Below are 13,138 nucleotides of genomic sequence, written 5' to 3'. Positions count from 1 at the left end.
TATTAGAACGTCTCTGTACCTGTTCATATGACTATATGGATTACGGCAATAGACGAATTTGCCAAAATGTTCAACTATCCCTTCAATGCCCATGGGAAATTGTGGGTCCCAGAGTGAGATCAGTTGAGAACCCCTGTGCTAAATGCTAACAGAAGATATTAGCCTTGTTGCAAATAATGTTATGTCAACCCAAGTTGCCTTTCTTTAGCTAGGTGACATCATGGCTATAGAGTCCCATTCAAAGCAATAAAAAATAAAGAGTAAACTATCCCCTTGTCATCCCTGCCTTGGAATCAGTTTGAGACAGCAGATAGTTAGCATTAGCATGTGCTGTATACATCAGCCAGAATCAAGCAAAAAAACAAAAAAGACTAACCTTTTTTTCCATAATCGTCTTGTTCTTTTTGGAATATCCGTTTGAACGCGGCATTAAATTAGATTAAAACAAAAACAATGAAAGCATTGATGTAGAAGTAGGTAGAAGCGGTTAGCGCCACTAAGTTCAAAATGGCGGAACAGGGCGGGGCTTTGTGTCATGACGTCAACTCCTCATTCCTAATTAGCAAATACAGCTACAGAATGTCTGTTGTTCTGTTTATCTGTCAAAATGTGTATCCTGCATTTGACTGTTTTACAAGATAGTATTACGCAGATCTGCATAGATAGTTTTTAAAGAGGCAGTGCCATGATTTTATTTCCCCCTATAACATGATCTTTGAGTCTTAAAGGTAGGGTAATTGATTGCTTGGTCAAAACAAAAGTTTTTTGTTAGAAGGTTAAAACACTAATTTCTGATAGTAATCATTGCTAAAGATTGTCTCCATGTCTCTCTAGCTCTTTAATAAACAGAAAATACTTTTTCAGGTAGGTGACAAATGTCAGGCAATCAGGAAAGAGTACATATTTATTATCTAAGATTTTACAATGTTTCAGTTCTAATTTTGTCAGCTCAATTCTTTGTGTCATCACTTCCAATTTAAATTGTTAATCAGTATAATTCTCTCTCCTGGTTGGACACAATTGGAACTGAAACTAAACTGAAAATGCATTTTCTGTTTAATAAAGATCTAGAAAGACATGGAGACTCCTGCTACTCAACAAACACTCGAATGAACACAATGAATTTAAAGGCTTAAAGGCTTTTTATTAACAAAAATTAAATATTGCGTTCAAAAATACGTAGTTACCGACGTCTAATCACAATGGCATACAAATGAAAGCTTTCTCATAGCTTAGAATTAGTTGTTTACAAATACATAAGTGGTGACGCACCCAGCTGAAACTGCCATGTTGCATCGCCATCTTTGAATACTGTAGCCGAAAGGGGACAAACTTGGTCCGCCTTTCGCGTTTTATCTTTAAATCCCCGTGTGTTGATGGGGGGCTATTAGCAGTAGCATGGTACCAAATACATGTTAATTATGGAGGACATGCTTATAACTTATCAGTATAACGAAACAGATTATGTATTGTTCTGTACCTCATCACGTGACGTAGCACTCAAAGTTGTGCATGAAGTTGACATATTGACACATTCTTGACTCTTTGCGGCTTACGTAGTGGTAATAAAGGCTTAGACTCGGTTGTTTGCATTCTATTAGCACACCACTAGATGGGGATAATCCTCACACACTGCGACTTTAACAATTATTTTAATAAAAGAAAATCACTTACCCTACCTTCAATATTATGTACAAAGGAACATTTATTTTTAAAAAAGATGTACAGTGTTCAGTCTGTTGATCACTACAGTATCACTGCAAGGTCCTTTTCCATTGGCCAGGTGGTTTACAGGACTAATATCAATTCCATCCATATAGACATATACCTAGTTGAAAAAAAAAAAGCAATCATGGCACTACCTCTTTAAAGAAGTCTAAACATGGGACACATAATTATTTTTTATTTATTTTGTAGTATTTATTATTCATTGTAATGGTGTTGATTTTTTGCATTAAGAAAATCTATCCTTCTACATGAATGTAGAAAAAGAGGCTACACTCAGAGCTGCTCTATCCAGATAGCATGTTGGGCAAGAGGATGAGAAAAGCAAAATGCCTGGACTTTGGTGATGAAGATACCAGTACTGGCAACAAAGCCTCTGGCTCTGGAAATCCAAAACAGGTAATTAAACAGCAGAGATTGATATCACATTAGGGATCATTTGTGTATTGTATTATCCATGATTAAATATTAAAAATGAACATCTTTGCCCTATAGAAAAAAGCCAAGGTTGCTGCACAAAGACAGGCGGAGGAGGAACTACTGTCAGAGGACAGTCAGTTCAGCTCTGATCCAGCAGAATCATCAAGCCAGGGAAACAACAACCTTATCAGAGACCTGCAGAGCCAGATCAAGGCCTTACAGAAAGAAAACACCAAACTGCGGAACATGGTAGTTAAAGGCAAGTATTGAGTATTATATCATCAAATATTACTCTCTATCAAATGGTATGAATCCATTTAGACCTGAAGGTGATTCTAAAGATGCTTTCTAAATCTACAAAGCATTCGCTGCCCACCTATGTGGTCAGATACAATAATACCTCAGATTTATATAGTGCTTTACAAAAGGAATTCAAAGAAACAAACAACTTTATTAAGAGACAACTATTTAAAAGACTAAGAACGTAATGAGCAAAAATCACTGGAATTAAAAAGACCAAGAATTAAAATCAGGAGGGGAAAGCAAGTCTAAAAAGGTGGGTTTTGAAAATGTCAGTGGTTAAGGATTAGCCTTGACCCTTGAAGAAACATATTTGTCATAAGCAGGAAAACTTGTTCCTGTTCCGATGTGTTAATGATTTTAATGATAAGACAATTGATTTGTAGCTTCTTGGACAAGTTCACCTCTAAATGGGGTTAATATTTGAAAACTGGAGATGTGGTTTTCAGACACGTATTGGCTTCTATGGTTGCTGTCTGTATAGATGGATTTCAGTCACGTGACGTTCTTGTTGTGAGCGCCATCTTGAGTACCAACCGGGGACCTAGGCACAGCTATGATTATTAGACTGTATGGGCTTTGATGAAGGATGTCTTAGTCTTTATTTCTCCATAACAACAGACTAACTCTACATTATCCCGCTTATTACATGGCTTATGAGTGAAATTATTAATTTCAGATGTAATGTTGATCAAAATACGACTTTTATCGATTTGTAAATTGCATCATTTAGCGAATCTGCAAGTCCAGTCACTTCTCCACTGTTTTGCTCACCCTCCTCAGTCGTGTGCATTTGTTTTCAATGAAGCCTTTAATAATCAATCAGTGGATTTGGTTTGGTTTTCAGCCAAGACCATGGAAGGAGCCTCCACTCTCTCTGTAACAAGCTACAAGTCATTTATCTAACATCACAATTAGTCCAAAGCTGTTTAATGACGGTAAAAATGAAACATAAGGTAAATATCCTGCATAGTTCTTCTCCTCTGTGCTACTCTGATCAGAGCGACGTCCCTAGCAACAGTCTCTTTTACTTAGCAACGGTCTATTATACAGAAATAAAAGACCGTAAAATGTAGAATCAGAATGTAATTCATTAGAGTGTAATCAAAATGCAGCATTCAAAAGAGCTGTATCGTGAAAAAATGTTAATCCACTCTTTTTGTGAGACTTCTTGTCACAGCCCATGAGGCAACAGATAGACAGCCTGTTGTAAGTTGGTACTCAAGATGGCGCTGCGACCGCTGTGTGACGTCACGTGATATCTATCTATAATCTTGTAGCACTTTTTTTCTTAGAAATTCCAGCGTTGTTGATGGACATGAGAAAGCTTGTCTCCATCTACAACACCACCAACAAAGATGTTGACGATCGCCCCACCAACGTTGTTGACCCCGATGCTGAGAGTGACGACCCGAGTGAAACATCACTTTGCACACCTTGCAGACCTTCACAAGTAAGTATTTATTAATTGGTAAATTTCGAACAAACATTAAAACTTAAGCATTTTTGGCATTTTATTGCTTGTGGCAATTATCTTTGTTTATTTCTTTGCTCATGTTCTTATTTATTTGTTTACATAAGGTCACATTGTTGGGAGACTGCAAAACGGGTGCTACTGATGGGGCTCTTCAGTGTGGATGTCCTCCTCAAGTCCAACCTGAGAGGAGGGGTCAGCAAGCTGGATCCCTCTGCTGAGCGTCGGCAGGCTCTTGACCCAAGGAAAATTCAAGCTTTACAAGGTAAATATTTTTCAGAGCTGGTGCTTTCCAGGTTTGATTGCATCTCTGCCAGGCGGGGGAAGGGGGTCGGTTTTTGCGAACCAGAGGGGCAGCAGGAGGAGTGAGGAGGAGAGTAGCCTAATCATCATTAGTGTTGTGTCGTTCATGAACAATTCGTTCAAAAGAACGAATCTTTTAAGTGAACGTACTGAACCGAATCACTTCCTAAACTGATTTGAGCTCTCACCAGCACAGCAGGCAGCAGCGCCAGCGAGACGCTGCGGGGGGTGGGGGTGGGGTGACCGGCGACTGCGCCGAGTCGCCAGCCGCCTACCGCCTGAATCACTCGGTGAACTAATCACTCAGTAAACTACAGTCTCCTGAATCATTTTCCTCTGAAGGATACACTTTCATGGTGACCGTTTTCTCCAAGCTAACGGCTAATGTAGCCATGAGTCAAGCCACATTAACTTAAACACACACCTCCTCATTGTTTTAACAGATTGAGTTTCCAGATAAACAAACTTAAAACGTTAGGCTGGCAGTAATGAGAAGAGAGTGAGACTCACCAGTGCAGCTGTAGCAGGCAGCAGCGACAGAGGGAGACTAGGGGTGTGTTGTGTTCAAGTGTACCCCGGAGAACTAACTTTTTTTATTTTTATTTTTTAACTTTGCTAAATTACCACTGCAACAACTCACATACAGTAGGGCACAGCATGTAACAAGTAGTGTATAAAACCTGCAGTTTGAGAAAATGCGTGACTGTCTCATCCTCTCATTGCAACAATTTGCGAGGGAACGGTGCATGTTCAGTGTTTAATCCTTCACTGAATGTACTGTGGGGTACTGTGGTACATTCAGTGAACGGATCACTCAGTGAACGTACTGGTCCTGTACTGTAGCACGCCACGTTAGTTCAGTCACAGTGCAACACTGAACGTATTGCACAGCCCAATTTGCCGAGTAGACCAGTTAAATATGGAAGTATTTCTGTGCCATCTGAGTTTGAATATGAATTTCTAATATTGAAATTTTTCAGCATCAAAATCAGACTTTGAATTTTAAAAACCATCAAATTTCTAGCACTGAAATTTTTTTTGCCTCTGAATTTTTTGTTTTTTGTTTGAATTTTATTTTGTTGAAATAAATTCAGTGTAAAAAAAAATCGTTGTCTCAAAATATTCAGTTTTTCAAAATTCAACATGTAAAGAAATTCAACACCCCCAAAAAATTCAGTGTAAAAAATCAACATCTCAAAAAAATTCAGTGTAAAAAAAAAAAAAAAAAAAATCAATTTCTAAAAAAAATTCAGTGTAAAAAAATTCAACGTCAAAAAATTCAGTGTAAAAAGAACCAGACTCAACGTCCGGGTCACCAGGGAGAAGCAATCGATCCCTGTCTCAATTCAGCCAAAGTCCAGCCAATCATGTTATGCTCCATTGGTCATGTGACACCCACCCGGTCACGGCCACAAACGCAGGTAATGGTGCTTCGGTGAGTCTGTTTACTTTATTTGCCATTTGTGTTAAAAATTTAAAATAAATTTAGTAATAGATATTACTCGACATGTTGCACATTAACCGGATTTATTGAACAATATCTACAATGAACTTTTAATGAGGTGGCGTTCGTGAAAACTGCGTTAGTAACTAGCTAATGGTATGTGAGCTAGGCTACTTTCGGTTCTGAGGCAGCGAATATGACGACTGACAGTACATTAAACCGTGATAGTGTTAACTGGTGACACAGTGTTTCCCACAGGATTTTAGGAGACGGGGTGGGGGGAGGGGGTAATTTTAACACTGTACAATTACCGCGATATAGCGCATTTACCATTTATTAGCGGCCTGTCTGTGCGTGTGTGTACGTGCGGTGCAACTGCACGCAAGAGAGACGGCAGGTGGAGGGGCTGACTGGCAGAGATGACAGATGGTGAAACGCAGTTTTTTTTTTTCTGTTGGGAAACACTGGGTGACAGCATATCGTGGTTGCTCTAAGTTAGTGATGGCAGCTGTTGACAAACGGCTACAAGCAACAAACCAGTCTATACCCACCAGTCCTCCCATTAGCTGGCCTACTCTCCTTGCTTTACCTGTATTTGGCCCAGCCTGCTTACCAGAAGCTGCATTCATCAGCTCCTCTTTGACTCAACCAGCCCGAACCGTGGGTGTTGATACTTGGACCTGACGTCTTGGACCTCCCTGCTCCGGTAGCTCACCTGATAGAGCCGGTATCACCAGGGCTTCATGCAGTGGCCCAGATTCGAGTTCGTTCTCACTTAACAGGACAACATGTTTAAGCTACAGGTTGATTTTCTACTGCATTGTTATTTAATTCCATAGGTTTTTGTTTTTATTTTATGTTTGTACTGTTGAAAGTTGAACATAGATTATTTTAGGCATAATCAAGCATGTTGAAAAAGCCTATCTGAATTTGTGTCTTTACCTATTGAGGGATATTATTTTATTGTGTAACTTGTATAAAATCGTTGTGTAATCCATAAAGAGGAGGCATACCTTAAGTGTTCTCTTTTTTGGAAATCAAAATATGGTCACCTTAATTAAAGTCCATTAACATTTAGCTGTTTAACATGATCTTTGTGCTGCTGGTTTGTAATACCCTTCTTACTATTTCTTTGTTGTTTGTGATGTCAGGGCAGTCATGGTGATGATATTTTGCAATCAGCCCGTCGCTTACTACAGTTACTGAGTTCGTCTGGTCAACAAGGTGCAGCCAGTGGTGGTGTCACAAATCAACATATAAGGTTTAGTATTTAACTTTAATTCATGTACATAATTTTACTTATACATTGTAGATGTATTGATGATAAATAAATGTTTTTGGATACAATCCTGCAGAGAACAGAGACAGACAGCATCACTTCAAACGGAAATGACCAGGTAAAAAGAAGTTTATTTTAAATGAAGCCCTATGTATACACATTTTGACACTGTTGATTTGTACAGGCAAAATCAAAGTAATGATAGTATTATGTTGAATGCTCTGTATTGCAGATCTTTAAGTCTAAGTCAGTAAACACTGGAAGAAAGCATGATGTTTTGTGTCGATTCTGAAAATGTCTATGGTCCATTTCACTTAAAGCTCCAGTTGGCAAGTTGATGAAAGTGAAAGTAAACTCTGCAACTTGGTCGGAAATTTCAATACAATCCTCTGTCAGGTCCCTTTATGAGCCTCTGCCTCTGCCAAGAGAGACCTGTGCTCCACTGTCTCTCAGATTAACTCATATCACAGCGGTGCCTGGACAGCGTGATGTGTGGTTGTGCTGCTGCCGTGGTCCTGCCAGATGCCTCCTGCTGCTGCCATCATTAGTCAATAGTCATACTTCTACTGTTATTATACACATATGACTATTGTCACACATGTATACTGCCAGATATTAATACATACTTTCAACATATTGTACCACAGTTGCCAGAACTATAACTATAATATTATTACTTTCAATAATGTTGTTGTAAGCTACTGTCATTACCTGCATCTCTCTCTCTCTCTCTCTCTCTCTCTCTCTCTCTCTCTCTCTCTCTTTCTGTCTCATTGTGTCATACGGATTACTGTTAATTTATCATGCTGATCTGTCCTGTACGACATCTATTGCATGTCTGTCTGTCCTGGAAGAGGGATCCCTCCTCAGTTGCTCTTCCTGAGGTTTCTACTGTTTTTTTTTCCCCGTTAAAGGGTTTTTTTGGGGGGGGGGGGGTTTTCCTTATCCACTGCGAGGGTCATAAGGACAGAGGGATGTCATATGCTGTAAAGCCCTGTGAGGCAAATTGTGATTTGTGATATTGGGCTTTATAAATAAAATTGATTGATTGATTGATTGACCTGATAGTGTGTTGTCTTGAAATGTCCGACCAAGTCGCGGAGTTTACTTTCACTTTCGTCAGCTCACTACGATGTGTACGAGCTGCGATTGGCTGCTCCTCCTGCTCCCTCTACCTGACTGGTGGAGAAGCTTCAGTCATGGTAGATTGCAGCAAATATGATTACAGGCTGTAGGTGGAGCCAGAGGAGTTGGATTTTGTCCTAAATTACTCATTCAATGTACGACTATCAGAATACAGTGACAGTTCCAGCAAATATGACTGAATAATTGTTACCAACTGAAGCTTTAAGGCTAATGTTAAATTTGTTTATTAAATGAAAACAATCTCAATGATTTGATAATAATAAAGGTGCTTTTCTAATGTAATTACAAAAAACAGATGAGGTTGTTAATGTTTTATTTATTTTTTAAATTTTCTATAGGTCCTTTCCAGGTATTTTCAGCAGGGGCAGAGGGAAGAGGCACTTTCCCGCAGCAAGTCCTGTTCCTGCCAAGAGGCCTAAACCATTGGATGTGGCTTTCTATTTGTTGCCAAAGCAATGTGAAAAAACCCCAAAAGAGCAGGAGCAATTAGTCCATATGCGTGCAGGACTGGGCCGTAGGACTGCTCATCTAGATGAAAGCACATGAAGAGGTGATAACATGCAATTAGTTATTTGGGCCAGTTGTATTGTATATTGTATTCAGGCTATGAAGTTACAATGATTTGCTAGTTTGTAACGCTGTGTCATTAATGCCATTTCTGATTTGAATGATGAGTAGTTTTTGACGCTCTATTTGGAGAAGATTACAGTTGTTTCCATTTTTTTGTCACAGTTATGTGATGCCCTCAAAGTTTTATTCCCAAAATTGGGAACAATTACCGGTGGATGGCTACTATACAAATCTTCAGGTGGGCCAACATAAGTTTGTGTGTTAGTGTTGCTCTGTCATTAAAAAAAGTACATATGCAGCAGTTAACTTCACATTATGCAGTGCACAACACTGTTACTTTATGGTACTTAAATAAGACTTTTAAATATTTTACATATTTGTTTTATTTTATAAGGGCATGCCTACCTGCAAACCAGCCACTGCAAAGTAGAAATTGTATTTGTAGAAGTAAAAAACAAACAAACATGACTTATTTTGCTTTAAGTGACTTCTTTAGCTTGGTCTGTTGTCAGTCAAGAAGTCTAGTTGCTTTGACTTAACTTCTAGATGTAATCTATCTAATAAACTGTTGAAAGTTCTCATTTTCCTCTCCTCTTTTCTATAGGTGGATGGGGTAGCCGACAGCTGTCTCTTGTGACTCCCGATGATACCGGCTATACAGGCATGATGTTGAAGTCTGTAACTCGTGGGGCTAAAAATCTATTCATTGCCCCAATTCAAGAGGAACTAAGTACAAATCCCCTACCACTGACTGGTGAAGCATTCAATAACATGCCAAAAGCTGCATGTCAGAAGTGTGAAGTTGCAGTTCCCCTTCCGCTCCTGACAGAACACATCAAATCTTGTAACGTCATAGATGTTGACAGTGACGACAACCTGGCTAATGTGGATATCAGTGAGCCTGAAGAGAGAGACTGTAAGAAGTATAATATAATATAATCTGCTTTTGCAAGTATATTGTGTAGTATTTAATAACAGTTTTTTGAAAATAACACTATTTTTACCGGTAACCTCTCAACAGCAGACATGCAGGAATGTCCTGTCTGCAAAAATATGTTTCCTGCTGACTCCATCGAGATACATGCTTCGTCATGTGTGGAAAGATATCCATTAACTTTTTATTGTTAATGGGTTTTTTTCTCTAATCAGCAATGGTCTTTGTTTTACATACTGTGCAGTTGTAACACAAATACTTTTATGAGGGTAGGGCAGGAAATGAGGTGATGCATGAAAGCATTGTAATTGAGGAAGAGCAAGCAGCAAGGCCTGGGCCATCCACAAGTTCTGCAGCTGTTCAAGATGGTAGGTGCTGTTCATGCTTAGCAGTGGCATAGGGAAAGATACACAGTTTGAATGAATGGTTGTTTTTTGCTATCTTTACAGTTAGCCATAGATAATTAAACAAACACATTTCTATTTTTTATTCATATTAGGCTGGTTAACTGTCAGTGACCCCACCAAGGCCATATCTCAGTGTGCTGACAGTTTTCAACGTATTCATGAAACAAAGAGTCCCTTACTTCTCAGCATGGACATCAGAAAAAGCCCTGCTGAGCAGGACATGGCACTTGTCTCCTTCTATAAACAACCTAATGTGGAATGGGGACGACCCCTGAATTGCAGACTTGAAGGTAGCTCCAATTACAAGTCACAGTTGTCCAAAACTAACTTAAGTATTTACTCTGCCTTTATTCTGTCAAACTTCACACTGTGTTACAGGAGATACTGCTATTGGACATGGTGTAACTCGTTTTTTTTTCTCCACATGCATGGAGAAGCTGAGGTCAGGCTTTTGCATCAATTTTGGTATGTATGTAATAGAATCCTTCCAAATGCAAGCTGTATTACCTTTTTTTTAATTATTCTGTCCATAAAGGTTTATGGTATTTTGCTTTATCCTGAAAGTTCAAAGGGTTCTTCTAAATGTATAATCTCTGACTCTGGAATGAGGCCTATTTCTTTGTTGTTCTTAATTCAAATTTTTGATATCTTGACAGCAAATTCAAGTCTTACTGGGCTTTTTGAAGGAGAGCCGGGCCATTTAGTTCCCTCAGCCTCTCACTTTCTCGTGGAAAGTGACATGTTCATGGTGGCGGGTTGAATGATAGGCAACTCCTTTCTTCATGGAGGACCATTCCTACAGGGACTCAGCCCTGCTGTTATTCATGTCTTGCTTGGTGGAAGTCCTGACACTGCAACAGTGACACTGGAGGACTGTCCAGATCTGGACATTAGATAAATCATCAGGCTTGTATGTTTGATTAAAAAAAAAGTTTTTTCTTTCAGTAATATGTTAAGTACAATGGGCCGCCCTTTTATTGTGTGTCCATTGTCCTTTATGAATGAAATTTATATGACTTATTGTCTTGAAGATAGAAGGGGGATCCATACTGTCCGATAAGGATAAACAAAGTGTCCAGGACTTGGCCTATGCGTGGGACCTCCCTTCCCTAACTGACAACAACAGGAGGTGGCTGTTTGAAAAGCATGCAGTGAGTAAAAGTTTGAGAAATGTCTGTTTAAAAACACAAGTCACAATTAATGTATTTTGGGTTTTTTTATCCTGTGGGTGATGTATTGGTTATAAATGCACATTGCTACGGTTAAAAAAAAAATTGTCTGAAGAAATTAAAATGTGGCACTTTCTCCTGATAAATTTGATTCCCAGGTTTAGTAGGTGGTCTCTAATACTGCAAGTGTGCAGGACAACAGTATGATTATTTCCTCATTCACCAGTGGAATGCAGCATAATAAGTGTATTTAAATGAAAGTATTCTTTTCATAATTTACTCTTCAAGCCTACTTTTACATAAATTAATTTTATGGGTTATATTCTCTTTGTCTTATTACTATTAACAGGTACTAGGTCGTGTTACGAGGCAAATTAAGCAGCTGAGACGAGGCATTAAAGAAACCCCAATGTGGACACTGGTGACCCAAAGACTTGACACAGTGGCCTTGCTTTTTCCTAAAGACACGGCAGGGAATGTCAGCGCTGAGGTTAATTTGAATAGCTCTGGTCTTGTGGCATTGCATTTGTAGTAAATATTATGGTTCATACCTGGTCAGCATCTATTACTGTCTGCAATACAATAAAAAATTATCCAAGTCTTTCTCATGCTATTTTTTCAATGCAGGTCCTTCTTCAGCGTATCACATGGCCTTGTGAGGGTGGCAGCGATGATGACGATTGTTCAGTTGAAACAACATGTCGCATGTCAGGGTATCTACGACAGTTCATAGGTGAAGGTAGGTTTACTTGTCTCAAGGGCTTGACTAATCTTCTATTCCGTGTGAACTGTTAGTGCCATAGTTGGCTATTTATCCTGATGACTAATCATCATCCATTTGAATCTACTCCATAGCAACACCAACTGAACTGACCAACCTGGTCAAATTCTGGACTGGATGGGAGGTTCTACCACCGAGTCTCTCTGTCGAAGTCATCGAGAGCAGATACCTCACAGCCTCCACCTGCTTTGAGACCTTGCGCATCCCAGGGCATTACAAGGACTACACATCTTTTAAACGTGACATCCTGGCATGCATTAGCACTTGCCATACAGGATTTGGTCTTGTCTGAGTGGCATCTGGACCTGTATTTACACTTGTCAGATAAGATTGTTAAAGTAATATGTTGATGTTTTATGCTTGTTAGCTGTCAAGTGTTCAGGTTCATCTGACAGTATGGAGTTGTTGTATTTGTAGAACTGTAACTTCAACTGTAACCCACATATTTCAGACCATGTACTGGGAGATTCCTTGCTGTCTTTACTCTGGTTTGACACACCTGATGTTGAAAATATTCAAGTTGTTAAAAGGTGGACTTATACTTATTTTATTTTCAGTGTTACACAGTTGCAATTTCTTCGCATCATTACAAAACATCTCAAGCTCAGTTTTCATAGAAAAATGTAAAGTATTTAGTCTTGTCTGAGTGACATCTCAACCTGTATTTACACTTGTCAGTTAAGATTGTTTAGGTAAAATGTTGATGTTTTTATGCTTGTTAGCTGTCAAGTGTTGAGATTCATCTGACAGTATGGAGTTGTTGTATTTGTAGAACTGTAACCCGCAGATTTCAGACCATGTCGGAGATTCCTTGCCATCCTTACTCTGGTTCGACACATCTGATGTTGAAAATATTCAAGTTGTCAAGGTGGACTTACACTGATTTTACTTTCACAATTTTGTGCTTTGTTACATTACATTGTTATTATTACATTACATCTCAACCTCAGTTTTCATAAGAAAATGCGGTATGTTAAGTTACATGCATTTTATGCTTGGCAGCTTAATGTATTCCTTGTAACAATTTCTGCGCTTTAATAAACCATTAATGCAGGAGTTTAAAGTGCACTTGTACTTTTCACTGATAGAACTGAAGGGAACGAAAGTTTGCGAAAACATTAAAATATCAACACATAACTCAAAACTGAAGTCTTATCTGATCAGTTCTATTCAGAGATCAAGAAAC

General features: G+C 38.9%; 1 protein-coding gene and 1 long non-coding RNA gene across 2 annotated transcripts in view; both read left to right on the top strand.

Annotated features, from left to right (window-relative positions):
* eno4 (enolase 4) overlaps positions 1–13,138 on the top strand; it is a 193,883-nt gene that overhangs the window by 139,512 nt on the left and 41,233 nt on the right. The window lies entirely within an intron of this gene.
* LOC125904048 (uncharacterized) lies at positions 3,766–8,554 on the top strand. The gene is made up of 5 exons (XR_007451364.1): positions 3,766–3,898; positions 4,027–4,184; positions 6,818–6,927; positions 7,022–7,063; positions 8,430–8,554. It is a non-coding gene; the product is annotated as an uncharacterized LOC125904048 (long non-coding RNA).

The sequence above is a fragment of the Epinephelus fuscoguttatus genome, linkage group LG16 (genome assembly GCF_011397635.1).
Source record: "Epinephelus fuscoguttatus linkage group LG16, E.fuscoguttatus.final_Chr_v1".
Classification (NCBI taxonomy): Eukaryota; Metazoa; Chordata; class Actinopteri; order Perciformes; family Serranidae; genus Epinephelus; species Epinephelus fuscoguttatus.
This window is presented reverse-complemented; position numbering and strand designations above follow the sequence as displayed.